This window comes from Macaca nemestrina, chromosome 2 (genome assembly GCF_043159975.1).
Source record: "Macaca nemestrina isolate mMacNem1 chromosome 2, mMacNem.hap1, whole genome shotgun sequence".
NCBI classification, from domain to species: Eukaryota; Metazoa; Chordata; class Mammalia; order Primates; family Cercopithecidae; genus Macaca; species Macaca nemestrina.
The window spans coordinates 146,719,327-146,736,879 of record NC_092126.1 but is presented as its reverse complement, the minus strand read 5'-3'; the positions used below and the strand labels follow the sequence as shown (position 1 = coordinate 146,736,879).

Below are 17,553 nucleotides of genomic sequence, written 5' to 3'. Positions count from 1 at the left end.
ATACTTAAGAGTAAAGGTTGCAGAGAAACCTCAGAAAACAACAAAGCCCATAAAATTCACTCCAGTGCAAATCAATACTTTTAACTTCAGCCTTTTAAGTTACTTCTTGGTTTCTTACTCAATTGGATTCCTAACATGCTTAAAAAAGAAGGAAAAAGCGACAGTGAAACATCTGTAGAGGCAAAGGGAACCGTTCCCTCTTGGTTTTCATTCAAAGGAAGGCCACATATGTAGATATTTCCTGTTTCTGTAGAATTATTGAAGGTATTTCTTTATATTTTCTTTGTTCCTTCTTTTGTTTTAACCTTTCTTTACGCTTTGTTTTAGTTGTACTTATTATAGGTATGGTATAGCTAGGTATTATTATTCCATCCTTAACAAAAGGATGCAATAAAAAGGCTAGTCAACATTATAGGGATTTTTGTTCATATGTTTATTTATTTATTTATTTTTGAGACAGAGTCTTGCTCTGTCGCCCAGGCTGGAGTGCAGTGGCCAGATCTCAGCTCACTGCAAGCTCCGCCTCCCGGGTTTACACGATTCTCCTGCCTCAGCCTCCCGAGTAGCTGGGATTATAGGCGCCCGCCACCTCGCCTGGCTAGTTTTTTGTATTTTTTTTTAGTAGAGACGGGGTTTCACCGTGTTAGTCAGGATGGTCTCGATCTCCTGACCTTGTGATCCACCCATCTCGGCCTCCCAAAGTGCTGGGATTACAGGCTTGAGCCACAGCGCCCGGCCCATATGTTTATTTTTGCATTTTTCAAGCATATCTTTGCATTCATAAGGTTGATTAGTACTTTTTATTATCTACTAATATGGAATTTTAACTAGAGTGTATATTTTGCTAGTGCTTTTATATTTTAAGTCATATTTAAACTCCTTAAAAACCTTTTTCTAACATTTTATTTTGAAAATTTGTTAGACATAAATAGTATAGTTGAAAGAATTTTTTTTTTTTTTTTTTTTTTTTTTTTTTTTTTTTGAGACGGAGTCTCGCTCTGTCGCCCAGGCTGGAGTGCAGTGGCCGGATCTCAGCTCACTGCAAGCTCCGCCTCCCGGGTTCACGCCATTCTCCTGCCTCAGCCTCCCGAGTAGCTGGGACTACAGGCGCCCACCACCTCGCCCGGCTATTTTTTTGTATTTTTTTAGTAGAGACGGGGTTTCACCGTGTTAGCCAGGATGGTCTTGATCTCCTGACCTCGTGATCCACCCGTCTCGGCCTCCCAAAGTGCTGGGATTACAGGCTTGAGCCACAGCGCTCGGCCCATATGTTTATTTTTGCATTTTTCAAGCATATCTTTGCATTCATAAGGTTGATTAGTACTTTTTATTATCTACTAATATGGAATTTTAACTAGAGTGTATATTTTGCTAGTGCTTTTATATTTTAAGTCATATTTAAACTCCTTAAAAACCTTTTTCTAACATTTTATTTTGAAAATTTGTTAGACATAAATAGTATAGTTGAAAGAATTTTTTTTTTTTTTTTTTTTGAGACGGAGTCTCGCTCTGTCGCCCAGGCTGGAGTGCAGTGGCCGGATCTCAGCTCACTGCAAGCCCCGCCTCCCGGGTTCACGCCATTCTCCTGCCTCAGCCTCCCGAGTAGCTGGGACTACAGGTGCCCACCACCTCGCCCGGCTATTTTTTTGTATTTTTTTAGTAGAGACGGGGTTTCACCGTGTTAGCCAGGATGGTCTTGATCTCCTGACCTCGTGATCCACCTGTCTCGGCCTCCCAAAGTGCTGGGATTACAGGTTTGAGCCACCGCGCCCGGCCAGTTGAAAGAATTTATAGTGCACATCTGTATAGTCTCTACCTAGATTCTACAATTAACTTTTTATTGTACTTACTTTGTCAATGAAGATATTCTGTTATGAAATCTTATTTGCCACTCTTTGCAATGGTGCTTAAACATTTTTCCAACTAAAAGAAAAAGTGCATTCAGGCTTTTATAATTTCTACCCAAAAAGAGGTGGTTGGGTCACTGGCAAGGTGGCTGAATAGGAACAACTACAGTCTGCAGCTCCCAGCAAGATCAACGTAGAAGCCAGGTGATTTCTGCATTTCCAACTGAGGTACCTGGCTCATCTCATTGGGACTGGTTAGACAGTGGGTGCAGCCCATGGAGGGTGAGCTGAAGCAGGGTGGGGCATCACCTCACCTGGGAAGTGCAAGGGGTCAGGGAACTCCCTCCCCTAGCCAAGGGAAGTCATGAGGGACTGTGCCATGAGGAACGGTGCATTCCAGCCCAGATACTATGCTTTTCCCATGGTCTTTGCAACCTGCAGACCAGGAGATTCCCTCGGATACCTACGCCACCAGGGTCCTGGGTTTCAAGTACAAAACTGGGCAGCTGTTTGAGCAAACATGGAGCTAACTGCAGGAGTTTTTTTTTTTCATACCCCAGTGAAACGTGGGACACCAGATAGACAGAACCGTTTCCTCCCCTGGGATGGGGGCTGAAGCCAAGAAGCCAAGTGGTCTAGCTCAGCAGATTCCACCCCCATGGAGTCCAGCAAGCTAAGATCCACTGGCTTGAAATTCTCACTGCCAGCACAGCAGTCTGAAGTTGACCTGGGATGCTGGAGCTTGGTTGGGGGGAGGGGCATCCGCCATTACTGAGGCTTGAGTAGGCAGTTTTCCCCTCATAGTGTAAACAAAGCCCCCTGGGAAGTTCAAACTGGGTGGAGCCCACAACAGCTTGGCAAAGCCGCTGTAGCCAGACTGCCTGTCTAGAATCCTGCTCTCTGAAACAAAGGCAGTAGCCCCAGTCAGGGGCTTATAGATAAAACTCCCGACTCCCTGGGACAGAGCACCTGGGGGAAGGGGTAGCTGTGGGCACAGCTTCAGCAGACTTAAATGTTCCTGCCAGCTGGCTCTGAAGAGAGCAGCAGATCTTCCAGCAGAACGTTCGAGCCCTACTAAGGGACAGACTGCCTCCTCAAGTGGGTCACTGATCCCTGTGCCTCCTGACTGGAAGACAACACCCAACAGGGGTGAACAGATACTTCATACAGGAGAGATTCGGCTGGCATCTGGCGAGTGCCCCTCTGGGATGAAGCTTCCAGAGGAAGGAACAGGCAGCAATCTTTGCTGTTCTGCAGCCTCCCTGGTGATACCTTGGTAAACAGGGTCTGGAATGGACAATCTCCAGCAGACCTGCAGCAGAGGGGCATGACTGTTGGAAGGAAAAAAAAACCAGAAAGGGATAGCATCAATGTGAACAAAAAGGACATCCACACAGAAACCCCATCCTGAGGTCACCAACATCAAAGACCAAAGGTAGATAAATCCACATAGATGAGGAAAAAACAGTGCAAAAAGGCTGAAAATTCCAAAAACACAGAACTTCTCTTTTTCCTTCAAAGGATCACAACTCCTTGCCAGCAAGGGAACAAAACTGGATGGAGAATAAGTTTGATGAATTGACAGAAGTAGGCTTCAGAGTGGGTAATGACAAACTCCTCCCAGCTAAAGGAGAATGTTCTAACCTAATACAAGGAAGCTAAGAACCTTGAAAAAAGGTTAGACAAATTGCTAACTAGAATAACCAGTTTAGAGAAGAAAATAAATGACCTGATGGAACTGAAAAACAAGCACAAGAATTTTGTGAAGCATACACAACTATCAATAGCTGAATTGATTATGTGGAAGAAAAGATATCAGAGATTGAAGATCAACTTAATAAAATAAAGCGAGATGACAAGATTAGAGAAAGAAAGAATGAAAAGGAATGAACAAAGCCTCCAAGAAATCTGGGACTATATGAAAAGACCAAATCTACATTTGGTTGGTGTGCCTGAAAATGACAGGGAGAATGGAACCAAACCGGAAAACACTCTTCAGGATATTATCCAGGAGAACTTCCCCAACCTAGCAAGACAGGCCAACATTCAAATTCAGGAAATACACAGAACACCAAAAAGATACTCCTCGAGAAGGCCAACCCCAATACACATAATTGTCAGATTCACCAAGGTTGAGATGAAGGAAAAAATGTTAAGAGTAGCCAGAGGGGAAAGGTCAGGTTGCCCACAAAGGGAAACCCATCAGACTAACAGCGGATCTCTTGGCAGAAACCCTACAAGCCAGAATAGAGTGGGGGCCAACATTCAACATTCTTAAAGAAAAGAATTTTCTACCCAGAATTTCGTATTTAGCCAAACTAAGTTTCATAAGTGAAGGAGAAATAAAATCCTTTAGCAAATGCTAAGAGATTTTGTCACCACGAGGCCTGCCTTACAAGAGCTCCTGAAGAAAGCACTAAATATGGAAAGGAACAACCAGTACCAGCCACTGCAAAAACATATTAAATTGTAAAGACCATCAACACTATGAAGAAACTACGTTAACTAATGGGCAACATAACCAGCTAGCCTCATAATGATAGGATCAAAGTCACACATAAAAATACTTACCTTAAATTTAAATGGGATAAATGCCCCCAGTTAAAAGACGTAGACAGGTAAAGATGGGTCTTGATAAAGAGTCAAGACCCATCAGTGTGCTGTATTCAGGAAACCTATCTCATGCAAAGACACACATAGGCTCAAACTAAAGAGATGGAGGAATACTTACAAAGCAAAATGGAAAGCAAGAAAAAAAGCAGGGGTTGCAATCCTAGTCTCTGATAAAACAGACTTTAAATCAACAAAGATAAAAAAAAGACAGAGAAGAGCATTACATAATGGTAAAGGGATCAATTCAACAAGAAGAGCTAACTATCCTAAATATATATGTTCCCAATACAGGAGCACCCAGATTCATAAAGCAGGTTCTTAGAGACCTACAAAAAGACTTAGACTCCCACACAATAATAATGGGATATTGAACACCCCACTGTCAATATTAGACAGATCAACAAGACAGAAAATTAATAAGGATATTCAGAACTTGAACTCAGCTCTGGACCAAGTAGAACTAATAGCCATCTACAGAACTTGACACCCCAAATCAACAGAATATACATTCTTCTCAGCACAACATCACACTTATTCTAAAACTGATCACATAATTTGAAGTAAAATACTCCTCAGAAAATGCACAAGAACAAAAATCGTAACAGTTTCTCAGACCACAGTGCAATCAAATTAGAACTCAGGATTAAGAAACTCGCTCAAAACCGCACGACTACATGGAAACTGAACAACCTGCTCCTGAATGACTGCTGGGTAAATAACAAAATTAAGGCAGGAATAAATAAGTTCTTTGAAACAATGAGAACACAGACACAATGTACCAAAATCTCTGAGACATAGCTAAAGCAGTGTTCAGAGGCAAATATATATATATATTTGAGACAGAGCCTCACTCTGTCATCCAGACTGGAGTGTAGTGGTGCAATCTCAGCTCACTGCAACCTCCACCTCCCTGGTTCAAATGATTCTCCTGCCTCAACCTCCTGAGTAGCTGGGACTACAGGCACCCACCTGTAAAAATATCAGTGAATCCAGGAGCTGTTTTTTTTTTTTTTCTTTTTAAAGATCAACAAAATAGATAGACTGCTAGCCAGACAAAGAAGAAAAGAGAAGAATCAAATAGACATAATAAAAAAATCATAAAGGGGATATTGCCACTGATCCCACAGAAATACAAACTACCATCAGAGAATACTATAAACATCTCTACATAAATAAGCTAGAAAATCTAGAAGAAATGGATAAATTCCTGGACACATATACCCTCCCAAGACTAAACCAGGAAGAAGTTGAATACCTGAAAAGACCAACAACAGGTTCTGAAATTGAGGCAGTAATTTTTTGGTTTGTTGGCCTACCAACCAAAAAAAGCCCAGGACTGGACAGATTCACAGCTGAATTGTATGAGGTACAAAGAGGAGCTTGTAACATTCCTTCTGAAACTATTCCAAACAATAGAAAAAAAGGGACTCCTCCTTAACTCATTTTATAAGGCTAGCATCATCCTGATGCCAAACCTGGCAGAGATACAACCAAAAAAGAAAATTTCAGGCCAATATCCCTGATGAACATCAATGAGAAAATCCTCAATAAAATACTGGCAAATGCAATAGCACATCAAAAAGCTTATTCACCACAGTCAAGTCAGCTTCATCCCTGGGATGCAAGGCTGGTTTAACATATGCAAATCAATAAACATAATCTATCACATAAACAGAACCAACAACTAAAACCACATGATTATCTCAATAGATGCAGAATAGACCTTCAATAAAATTCACCCCTTCATGCTAAAAACTCTTAACAAACTAGATATTGATGGAATATATCTCAAAATAATAAGCACTCTTTATGACAGACCCACAGCCATTATACTGAATGGGAAAAAGCTGGAAGTTTTCCCTTTGAAAACCAGCACAAGACAAGGAAGCCCTCTCTCCCCACTCCTATTGAACATATTATTGGAAGTCTGGCCAGGGCAATCAGGCAAGAGAAAGAAATAAAGGGTATTCAGATAGGAAGAGAGGAAGTCAAATTGTCTCTGTATGCAGATGACATGATTGTATATTTAGAAAACTCCATTATCTCAGCCCAAAATATCCTTAAGCTGATAAGTAACTGCATCTAAGTCTCAGGATGCAAAATCAATGTGCAAAAATCACAAGCATTCCTACATACCAATAATCGACAAATGGAGAGCCAAATTATGAGTGGACTCCCATTCACAATTGTTACAAAGAGAATAAAATACCTAGGAATATAACTTATAAGGGATGTGAAGGACCTCTTCAAAGACAACTACAAACCACTTCTCAAGGAAATAAGAGAGGACATAAACAAATGGAAAAACATTCCATACTCAGGGATAGGAAGAATCAATATCATGAAAATGGCCATACTGCCCAAAGTAATTTATAGATTCAATGCTATCCCCATCAAGCTACCATTGAGTTTCTTCACCAAATTGGAAAAAATGCTTTAAATTTCATCTGGAACCAAAAAAGAGCCTGTATAGCCATGACAATCCTAAGCAAAAAGAACAAAGCTTGAGGCATAATGCTACCTATGTTCAAACTATACTACAAGGCTACAGTAACCAAAACAGCATGGTACTGGTATCAAAACAGACATATATACCAATGGAACAGAACGGATGCCTCAGAAACAATGCCACACATCTACAACCATCTGATCTTTGACAAACCTGACAAAAACAAACAATGGGGAAAAGATTCCCTATTTAATAAATGGCGTTGGTAAAACTGGCTAGCCATAGACAAAAACTGAAACTGGACTCCTTCCTTGTACCTTATACAAAAATTAACTCAAGATGGATTAAAGACTTAAACATAAGACCTAAAACTATAGAAACCCTAGAAGAAAACCTAGGCAATACCATTCAGGACATAGGCATGGGCAAAGACTGCATGTCCAAAACACCAAAAGCAATGGCAACAGAAGCCAAATTGACAAATTAGTTCAACCATTGTGGAAGACAGTGTGGTGATTCCTCAAGGATCTAGAGCCAGAAATACCATTTGACCCAGCAATCCCATTACTTGGTATGTATCCAAAGGATTATAAATCATTCTATAAAGACACATGCACACTTATGTTTATTGTGGCACTCTACTTAGTGAAAATGTATTGTACTTGGATGGATATTTAGCTTGATTCCATATCTTTGCTATTGTGAATAGTGCTGTAATAAACATGCAAGTGTACACATATTCCTTTGATACACTGATGATTTGATTACCTTTGGGTATATTCCCAGTAGTGAGATTGCTGAATCAAATGCTAATTCTGTTTTTAGGATTTTTGAGAAATCTTCATACTGTTTTCCATAGTGGCTGTATGAGTTCTCTTTTCTTTTCTCCACATTCTTGCCAACATCTGTTATTTTGTTTTTCTAATAATAGTCATTCTGAATAGTGTAAGATGTCTCATTGTGGTTTTGATTTGCATTTCTCTAATTAATGATGTGTTACACATTTTTTTTTATACACCTGTTGACCATTTGCATGTTGTCTTGTGGAAAATTTGTATGTTATTTTACCACTTTTAAATGTTTTTTTTTTTTTTCCCTGGTGAGTTGACTTCCTTGTGTATTCTGAATATTAGTCCCTGTCTAATAAATAGTTTGCAAACATTTTCTCTCATTCAACAGGTTGTTACTTTACTCTATTGATTATTTATTTAGCAGTGCAGAAGCTTTTTAGTTTTATTCCAATTTGCCTGTTTTGGTTTTAGTTGTCTGTGCTTTTGAAGTCTTAGTCATAAATTATTTGTCTAGGCTAATATCCAGGAGAGTTTTTTCCCTAAGTTTTCTTCTAGTATTTTTATAGTTTGACATGTTATGTTTAACTGGTCAATCCATTTTGAGATGATCTTTATATATGGTAAGAAATAGTGGTTCAGTTTCATTCTTCTGTATGTGGCTGTCCAACTGTCACAGCATCATTTATTGAATAGTTTCCTCAATTGCTAAAGTATAAATTCTTGTCGGCTTTGTCAAATACCAATTGACTGTAAATATACTGGCTTTATTTCTGGCTTCTCTATTTGGTTCCATTGGTCTATGCATCTATTTTTATACCAATATCATGCATTTTGGTTATTCCAGCCTTATAATATATTTTGAAGTCAGATAGTGTGATGTCTCTAGCTTGGTTCATTTTCTTCAGGCTTGCTTTGGCAATTTGGGCTCTTTTTAGTGCCATATGAATTTTAGGATTGGTTTTTCTAATTCTTCAAAGAATGAGTTTGGCATTTTCATAGGGATTGCATTGAATCCGTAGATTGATTTGGGCTTTATGGTGGTTTTAACAATATCAAATTCTTCTGATCCATAAGTGTAAGATGTTTTTCCATTTGTTTACTTTATCTTCAATTTCTTTCATCAGTGCTTTGTAGTTTTCCTTGTAAGGATCTCTCATCTCCTTTGTTAAATTCATTTAGAGGTATTTTATTTTTTGTCACTATTGTAAGTGAAATGGCCTTCTTGGCTTCTTTCTTGGCTAGGTTACTATTGTTGTATAGAAGCACTACTGATTTTTGTATACTGCAACATTACCAAATATATAAAATCTAAGAGGTTTTGGGGGAGTTGTTAGGTTTTTCAAGATGTAAGATTTTATTGTCAGAAAAGACATAATTTTACTTCATCTTTGCCAATGCGGATGCCTTTTCTTTCTCTTGTCTGATTGCTGTGTCTAGGACTTTCAGTACTATGTTAGATAGGAAGAGAGAAAGTGGACATCCTTGCCTTGTTCCAGCTGTTAGAGAAAAGGCTTTCAACTTTGTCAACATTTTTCAAATGTATTTTGTATTTTCTTCTATGAATTCTTCAGTTCCAGAATTTCTGTTTGGTTCTTACAAAAAATCTCTCTCTTTGATGACTTTTTTTTTGGATTTTTCAGAATTCTCTTGTAGCTCACTGAGCTTCTTAAAATCAATATTTTGAATTATTTGGGATTTTGAAGATTTCTTTTGATAAGATCTATTGCTGGAGAATAATTGTGTTTTTCTGGAGGTGTTGTATTTCTTTGCTTTTTCATGTTTCTTGGGTCCTTATGTTGATATCAGTGCAACTGGTCTAACAGTTACTTCTTCCTAGTTTTGAATTTACTTTTGCAGTAGAGGACTTTCCTGAAGACATATCTTTGGTGTTGGTTGGGTAGGGAACTTTTTGATTCTGTGTATGTGCAGTAGTGTAGCCTCTGTAAGATTTATTTGGCTGTAAACAGCGTTCATGCTTTCTGTGAGTTACTCATAAGGTTAGGGTGAAGTTATTGGTAGAGGCTATGGTGAAGCTACACTGGACACTAGGAAGAAAAGTGGGCCAGTTATCAGCCCTCAGTGGCAGCAGCAGTGGACTGAGCATGACTGTCTTTGTTCCCTACATTGGTGAACACTGGCACTTGGATTGGCAGTTCTTGGGTCTCCAGGTGATTTGCTCATATGTGAGTGGTGGCAACAGTGGGCCAGGCAATTGAGCAGGTTCTTGGGTCTCTGAGCAGCCAGTGTGATGTAAGCAAGATCAGTGGCAGTGGTGGGAGGATCCTCTGAGTGATGTGGGTTGGTATTGTTGGTGGCTGTGGTGTGGGGTAGCAGTCACCACTCACAGCCCCAGACAGCCCACTGGCTCACCCATCCCAGCCTCCAGTAGCTGCAGGAGCTGGTGTGCACAGAGAGAAGAGGGGGTTCCATTCTCTATCTGAGACCAAGCACAGAGGCTGCTCCACTCATGGGAGCGGATTTCGCTCTTTACATGCAAAGCCTAGCACAGAGCTTCTGTTGCTGGTGGTGGCAGGGTCACTTCTCACAGCTCCAGACAGGGAGCTCTTTAACTCCACAAAGTGCATGTCTTGGGTTCCTTTGTCCCAGAAGCTTGCCTTGTTGGTTCACTGGACTATTCTTTTCTCAAGGATTATTACTCGCTGTGGGCTAGAGCAGTAGTCCCCAATCTTTTTGGAACCAAAGACTGGACTGGTTTTAATGGAACACAGGTTTTTCACAGAGTGTGGTGGAGTGGTTTGAGGATGAAACCATTCCACCTCAGATCATCAGGCATTTGCTAGATTCTCACAAGGAACATGCAACGTAGATCTCTTGCATGCACAGTTCACAATAGGGTTTGTGCTCCTATGAGAATCTAATCTGACAGGAGGCGGAGCTCAAGCAGTAATGTGAGTGACGGGGAGTGGCTATAAATACAGATGACACTTTGTTCCCTTGCCTGTCATTCATCTCCTGCTGTGCAGTCCAGTTCCTACCAGTCTGTGAACTGGGTTGTGTGGCCCAGTTCCTAACAGGCCAGTACCGGTCCACAGCCAGGAGTTTGGGGACACCTGTGCTAGAGCACTGGGGACCCAGTAGCAACTTTGGGTCTGGCCAGCACTATTCTGCTAAAGCCATCCCAGTGGATGCTGGGGAATATCAGTGGGAGTTCCCAGGGTATGGAGATACACGGGCTGTGTTTCCCACAATAAGATGTAGTCCAGTGACAGCAGTGCTCCCAAAATAGTGTCCTGCCAGTTGCTCAGGTCTCAGGATGGGGGTGAGTGGCTCAGGATAAGTTCCCTCTCTGGTGCCATGCTCTCATGGGGTCTCCAAATCATCACTCAAACTAGTGTCAGGGTTCATGGGGGTAGAGGAGTTCTCCTGTGGTACAGTGAATAGCAGTGTATAGCAGAGATGTGGATCACCAAAGCACTCTCACTTACCCACTCCTTGCAATACTTAATCTCTCTGGACTCTCAGGCTGAGCTGAATGCTCACTTTCTTTTTCTCTGCCTCAGATGTTTCCTGTTATACTTTATTGTACACTCCTACGTGTTCTATTTGAGGTATGATTGTCTATTTATAATTTTGGTTCCTCTTTCTGGAGAAGGTATCTCATGTTTCTAGTCAGCCATCTTGGACCAGAATCCTCATGGTGCATTTCTTCAATGTTTTCCTGCATATCCTTGCTTACAATACATCAAATTGTTTGATGTTTCCTGTTGCCTTGTCTATGTGTAACATTAAGTCAAACATTGTATTGATAATAAATTTAAAGATGGCAACTGCTATTAGTGCTTACTTAATGCTTCTTTCAAAAAAAGCCTCTGTTCTCAGTGCTTTATGTGTGAGGATTAAATGAATTAATATAACAACTGTACATGGCAAGTGTGAATAATATTGTGGTACAAATGAAACAAGCACAGAGTGATTAAGTCGATTCCCTAGGGTCTTATAGCTAGAAGTGGTAACACCAGTATTCATGCCCAGACAGCTGGACTTCAGGACATGTTTTAAGACTAGGGCCTCCATCTCACGTGCAGAGAGACATATACGCCCAAAATAAAGGGATGGAGAAAAATCTAACAAGTAAATGGAAAGCAAAATGAAAAAAAAAAGGGGGTTACAATCCTAGCCTCTGATAAAGCAGACTTTAAACCAACAAAGACCAAAAGAGACAAAGTAGGTCATTAAATAATTCAAGAAGAAGAGCTAACTATTCTAAATATATATGCACCCAATACAGGAGCACCCAGATTCATAAAGCAAGTCCTTAGAGAACTACAAAGAGACTTAGACTCCCACACAATAATAATGGGAGACTTTAACACCCCACTGTTAATATTAGACAGATCAATGACACAGAAGGTTAACAAGGATATCCAGGAATGGAACTCAGCTCTGCACCAAGCAGACCTAATAGACATCTACAGAACTCTCCACCCCAAATCAACAGAATATACATTCTTCTAAGCACCACATTACACTTACTCCAAAATTGACCACATAGTTGGAAGTAAAATACTCCTCAACAAATGTAAAAGAACAGAAATCACAACAAACTGTCTCTGAGACCACAGTGCAATCAAATTAGAACTTAGGATTAAGAAACTCACTCAAAACTGCACAACTACAGGGAAACTGAACAACCTGCTCCTAAATGACTACTGGGTTAATAACGAAATGAAGCCTGAAATAAAGATGTTTTTTGAAATCAATGAGAACAAAGACACAATGTACCAGAATCTCTGGGACACAATTTAAAGCATTGTGTAGAAGGAAATTTATAGCACTAAATGCCCACAAAAGAAAGCAGGAAAGATCAAAATCGACACCCTAACATCACAATTAAAAGAACTAGAGAAGCAAGAGCAAACAAATTCAAAAGCTAACAGAAGGCAAGAAATACCTAAGAGCAGAACTGAAGGAGGTAGAGACACAAAAAACCCTTCAAAAAAATCAGTGAATCCAGGAGCTGGTTTTTTGAAAAGATCAGCAAAATTGATAGACCGCTAGCAAGACTAATAAGAGAGAATAATCAAGTAGACACAATAAAAAATGATAATCCCACAGAAATACAAACTACCATCAGAGAATACTGTAAGCACCTCTATGCAAATAAACTAGAAAATCTAGAAGAAATGGGTAAATTCCTGGGCCCATACACTCTCCCAAGACTAAACCAGTAAGAAGCTGAATCTTGGAATAGACCAATAACAGGCTCTGAAATTGAGGCAATAATTAATATCCTACCAACCAAAGGAAGTCCAGGACCAGACAGATTCACAGCTGAAATCTACCAGAGGTATTACAAAGAAGAACTGGTACCATTCCTTCTGAAACTATTCCAATCAATAGAAAAAGAGGGAATCCTCCCTAACTCATTTTATGAGGCCAGCATCATTCTGATACCAAAGCCTAGGAGAGATACAGCAAAAAAAGAGAATTTTAGACCAATAACCCTGATGAACACCAATGCAAAAATCCTCAATTAAAAAACTGGCAAACCAAATCCAGCAGCACATGAAAAAGCTTCTCCACCAAAATCAAGTTGGCTTCATCCCAGGGATGCAAGGCTGGTTCAACATATGCAAATCAATAAACATAATCCATCGTATAAACAGAACCAAAGACAAAAACCACATGATTATCTCAATAGATGCAGAAAAGGCCTTCGGCAAAATTCAACAGCACTTCATGCTAAAAACTCTCAATAAACTAGGTATTGATGGAACGTATCTCAGAATAAGAGCTATTTATGACTAACCCACAGCCAGTATCATACTGAATGGGCAAAAACTGGAAGCATTCCATTTGAAAACAGGCACAAGGCAGGGATGCCCTCTCTCACCATTCCTATTCAACATAGTGTTGGAAGTTCTGGTCAGGGCAATCAGGCAGGAGAAAGAAATAAAGGATATTCAATTAGGAAAAGAGGAAGTCAAATTGTCCCTGTTTGCAGGTGACATGATTGTATATTTAGAAAACCCCATAGTCTCAGCCCAAAATCTCCTTAACCTGATAAGCAACTTCAGCAAAGTCTGAGGATGCAAAATCAATGGGCAAAAATCACAAACATTCTTATACACCAATAGCAGACAGCCAAATCATGAGTGAACTCCCATTCACAATTGCTACAAAGAGAATAAACTACCTAGGAATCCAACTTACAAGGGATGTGAAGGACCTCTTCTAGGAGAACTACAAAGCACTGCTCAATGAAATAAAAGAGGACACAAACAAATGGAAGAACATTCCATGCTCATGGATAAGAAGAATGAATATCATGAAAATGGCCATACAGCTCAAGGTAATTCATAGACTCAGTGCCATCCCCATCAAGCTACCAATGACTTTCTTGGAAAAAACTACTTTAATGTTCATATGGAACCAAAAAAGAGCCTGCATTGCCAAGACAATCCTAAGCCAAAAGAATAAAGCTTGAGGCATCACACTACCTGACTTCAAACTATACTACAAGGCTACAGTAACGAAAACAGCATGGTATTGGTACCAAAACAGAGATATAGAACAATGGAACAGAACGGAGCCCTCAGGAATAATACTACACATCTACAACCATCTGATCTTTGACAAACCTGACAAAAACAAGAAATGGGGAAAGGATTCCCTATTTAATAAATGGTGCTGGGAAAACTGGCTAGCCATATGTAGAAAGCTGAATCTGGATCCCTTCCTTATACAAAAAATCAATTTAAGATGGATTGAAGACTTAAATGTTAGACCTAAAACCCATAAAAGCCTAGAAGAAAACCTAGGCAATACCATTCAGGACATAGGCATGGGCAAGGACTTCATGACTAAAACACCAAAAGCAATGGCAACAAAAGCCAGAATGGACAAATGGGATCTAATTAAAGAGCTTCTGCACAGCAAAAGAAACTACCATCAAAGTGAACAGGCAACCTAGAGAATGGAGAAAATTTTTGCAGTCTATCCATCTGACAAAGGGCTAATATCCAGAATCTACAAAGAACTTAAACAAACTTACAAGAAAAGAACCCCATCAAAAAGTGGGTAAAGGATATGAACAGACACTTTTCAAAAGAAGACATTTATACAGCCAACAGACACATGAAAAAATGCTCATCATCACTGGTCATCAGAGAAGTGAAAATCAAAACCACAATGAGATACCATCTCCCATCAGTTAGAATGGCGATCATTAAAAAGTCAGGAAACAACAGATGCTGGAGAGGATGTGGAGAAATAGGAACACCTTTACACTGTTGGTGGGAGTGTAAAGTAGTTCAACCATTGTGGAAGACAGCATGGTGATTCCTCAAGGATCTAGAACTAGAAATACCTACCATTTGACCCAGCAATCCCATTACTGGGTATATACCCAAAGGATTATAAATCATGCTACTATAAAGTCACATGCACATGTATGTTTATTGCAGAACTATTCACAATAACAAAGACTTGGAACCAACCCAAATGTCCATCAATGATAGACTGGATTGGGAAAATATGGCACATATACACCATGGAATACTATGCAGCCATAAAAAAGGATGAGTTCATGTCCTTTGCAGGGACATGGATGAAGCTGGAAACCATCATTCTGAGCAAACTATCCCAAGGACAGAAAACCAAACACTGCATGTTCTCACTCATAGGTGGGAACTGAACAATGAGAACACTTGGACACAGGGTGGGGAATCTCACACACCAGGGCCTGTTATGGGGTGGGGGGATGGGAGAGGGATAGCATTAGGATAAATATCTAATGTAAATGACGAGTTAATGGGTGCAGCAGACCAACACGGCACATGTATACATATGTAACAAACCAGCACATTGTGCACATGTACCCTAGAATGTAAAGTATAATTAAAATAAAGACTGGGGCCTCATCTACCTTCTTGCCACTTCCTCAGTATCTAGCATGGCTGCAAGCACATAGTAGGAACTTGATTCATAGTTAAAGAATAAATGAGTGATGGTTTGGGGCAGAGTGTCCAAGTCATCAGAATTTACATACAGAAAATTACTGCACACCATGCCTGATGCCTTCTTGTGTTACCAGGCTGCTAGGTAAAACATTCTTAAGCACCAGATACTACAGTTTCCTCTTGCTTCCTCCCAAAGCACATATTGTCCCATGGGAAACCGAGCAACTCTAATGGTGTTAGCACTCTTTTCCCTACCAAAATATGCTCTTAGTGGAAAATCAATGAATCCAACTTTGATTTAATGAATCCTCAAAGGGATCCTCTTAGAAGGCTTTTGAACAGTACCTAGAGACAATGGGAGGGGAAGGTTTGCAAAACAGGCCAGAACCAAGACATACTGGGAAAACAGGTATGCATATTACCCCTCTAAGTGACCAGTGTGTTCATTCATTTAAAACTGCTGTTGCTGGCATCTTCTCCATTGACTTTTGTCCACCATATGATACTCATGTGACTGCGTCATCAGAAGATTTTTTAACCTCCTGTTGCCATTACCCTGAAAATCTTTATTGGAGATAGATATTTATGTTGATTCTTTAAAATTCATTGTTTTGTTCAAGCTCATATGATTGGCCACCCTATTTCTCATGACTGCCCTGCCCTAGTCCACCCCTCCCACATCCCACCTGCCACTGTTTTAAGATTCTCCAAATAAAGAAAAATAATCTGGATGCCTGATCATCCCACTCTGCCCACCAAAATATGTAGGTGGAGACCATGCATTTTCTAACTTCGCAAAGAGAAAATGGTGAATTGAAAGAAATTTTATACTGCTACCAATTCTTAAGTCTCCAGGTATTTAGTCTGGAACAGTACATTCTGAGTGACATGGTCTTGTACTGTAATAGATGCTCCTGTCATTATTACTTGTATATCAAATAGCTCTTGTGTGTTACACATGACTCTAGATGCTTGGTGGAAAGGAAAGATGGTGTCCCTGTTTCCACGGAGCTTATATGGACCAATGAACAATGAAGTTCACTGTTAACTTCGTTAGCCATCAGAAATCAAGCAGGCTTATTAGAGAGCAGTTAAGCCTCTCTCAGTGGACTGTAGAGGGTTCTGAAATTCAGATGACTGGTTTAACAAAATGGAATTCATTACTTTTTGTTCAAAAAAGATCAGGAGACAAGTTATTAGATTTAGTCAAAGACTCTAGAAGCTCGTTTTTGGCTCCTTTGCTGTGAGGGAAGTAGCTCACTATCTTCTTAGCAGGCTAAAAGCCATCATGGCAGATGGTCCTAAGCTGCATGTGCCAGCCACAGAACATGTGCCTGGTGTTTTTGAACATGGTGTTGCTCTTGTCTAAGCAGCAGTATATCCAGGTAGAATATTTTCTGGTGCTCTCCAACAGAGGATGTGGATAAGGAAGAGTCCATGGGAGTAGGTCCGAAAGTGGTTTTCTTTCATTTCTGGTCCTCTGCAAGTAGGCTCACGACTTGGCAAGCTTGAGGCAGAATGAAAGGATAAACAGAATCCGAGAAGCCCATGGCAATTGCAGAGCCCAGAACACAGTATCTGCTAGGCATATTTATTGGCAACGGATCTCCTGGCTGTCCCTGCATCTCTGATACCTGTCTCATCTGAGGTCCAACTAAGCATTTAAATCTCAAACCACTGGTCAGTCATTGTTTATGCCTGACAACTCAGCATTACCATGCAGCTTCTGTTTTAAACCTGGCCTCTTGCCTATTCTGCTGGACCTGTACTACAAGACTTAATAATAAACTATTATTTTTCTCTATAACATTATTGACTGCTTCTGGTTATGATTTCAGTCTCAATTGTTGTCATTTGATTTAAGCTCTTCACTTCAGTACACTGAACTTCAGTGTCCACATCTGTAAAATTGGAAGAAAAAAACCCTTGTC

General features: G+C 40.1%; 1 long non-coding RNA gene across 1 annotated transcript in view; it reads left to right on the top strand.

Annotated features, from left to right (window-relative positions):
- The window catches only part of LOC105477633 (uncharacterized), a 438,407-nt gene that overhangs the window by 45,001 nt on the left and 375,853 nt on the right, over nt 1-17,553 (top strand). The window lies entirely within an intron of this gene.